Consider the following 2,022-nt stretch of genomic DNA (forward strand, 5'->3'; position numbering starts at 1 on the left):
CTGCCCTTTCCAGGAACAACTGGTAGCCATTTTATACCACTGTACCTGCTAAACACTGAAATCAACACCCCTTATTTTACTGAAGAAAAAAAAAAAAGTACATGCAAAAAAACAGTCACAGTAATACCTTTATAAGACTTCACATTCTATTACTATCTGTCTTAAAGTTAACATTAATTTCTAACTGCTACCAGGAACTATAAAACAGTGTAAAACTATAAAACAATAGGCCTAAATTTGGCAATTTATTGTAGAATAAAGAATGTTCCACAGCATAAAAGATTCTGTCTTGTTGGAATTATATGAGGAATATATATAATAACATAACATATAATAATAACATACTACATTGTATTTCAGAAGGTTTTGCCTGAGATGAAAAATCCAGATGCCGCACAATATCCTTATTTATTAGTAAAACATTCCTTAACATTTTACATTTTAATGTGTTAACACTGAAGTGAGTTATCACTCCTTCCTATGAAAGGAGCACGCAGGTGAAGCTGCAGGCACCACCAAATAGCAGAGCATAAACTGTCACCACTTCACTGCACTTTCCATCTCTCATGATGCAAGAAGGGCAGCACTTTCAGTTCCCAACATCAGTTTATGTCAAGAGGCTGCCTAATGCCAGAATTTAAAGTGAATTTCCTTCACTTTTTTAAAGAAGTGAGATATTAGATTTTGCTTTAAAAAGTTTACTAGATTTCAGAAAAGTAGTACTAAAAAAAACAAACAATCCAAAATCCACCACTGTCCCATCTCTTGACAGATTGAAATCTAAACCTGCCAGCACCAAGCAGCAAGCTGCTAGAGAACAGGCTTCTATGAAAAACTCTTGGTTTTGTTCTTTGTTGATCAAGTGGAAAAGGAGAAATTACATTCATAATAAAACATTAAGTGAAATTTTTCCAAATCTACTCCTATCACCGATACTGTAAAGGAACAACAACCTTTAGATTCCCTTTTTAAAAAAAGGAAACAGATTTTTTTCTAACTGATTTCACAGCATCAGGTTCTTGACTGTTTCAGAGTCACTAAGAGGCAAAGATCTGCTGCTCTACACCCACAGTCACTCTTTGGTGTGCTCAGTTTCAAAAGAACAATTAAATTGGGGACAATTTCACTGGACAGAAGAATCGTAGGGGTTTTTCTTCGGTTCAGGCCATGAATATATGCACTTGCCAGGTACTCCTCAGAGGCACTTTCACAGTATCAGAAAATCTCCTAACACTGCAGTCGYGAACACTGCTCTGCAACCACAGTTGCTGGAAGGAGCAAAAGAAAATGGAGACAAACGCTAGGAAGGCAAGCTACAAAATTACCTCCTCACTGCTTCCCAGAACAATATACTGTTCTATCATATACTTGATAGAACAATATCATATACTTGAATTTAATATTAAAAGCAGGAATGTCAGGATATAAACTAATACAGAAGAAACTTGAAAGTCCAGCCAACTTCTCTCTCCTCTTTCCTCCACAAGTGTTGCTGACACCAGCAGTACTGAATAACCCAGGCCCAGCCAGACTCGCTCTGGTTTTCCCACTGCATGTGGCTGGAGATACATTATATAATTGCAACGAACCCTGGACCTGCAGATGAAAGTCAGGCTTTGTGAAGCTTCCTACAAATGCAAACCAAAACAATGAAAGCACATAGGAAGAATAACTACAGACAGTAAGTTGCCACGTTGGAGCACTAAGTTTTCATATATGCAAGTGTCTAAGTACAGTTTTTATTAAAGCTTCCTACAGAAGTGATTGTAGTTACATATTTCAGTAATACACAGGATATTTACAATTTCCAGATCAAATTCAACACAACAGATGTTCAGGAAACAGGCTTATTGATTAAGTTAAAGAAATGCCTCAGATGCTCAGAAGCACATAGTTTGAAAGCTTTGTAAACTCCCATCTGCTCTCTCTTTTGATCCAATCACAGGCCAGAATAGAGAGGAAAGAGGGGACATGAAATAAATTAACTTCATATTTGACTACATTTGAATAAATTTTAGTCTC

The sequence above is a fragment of the Nothoprocta perdicaria genome, unplaced genomic scaffold (genome assembly GCF_003342845.1).
Source record: "Nothoprocta perdicaria isolate Ctin4 unplaced genomic scaffold, notPer1 scaffold_113, whole genome shotgun sequence".
Classification (NCBI taxonomy): domain Eukaryota; kingdom Metazoa; phylum Chordata; class Aves; order Tinamiformes; family Tinamidae; genus Nothoprocta; species Nothoprocta perdicaria.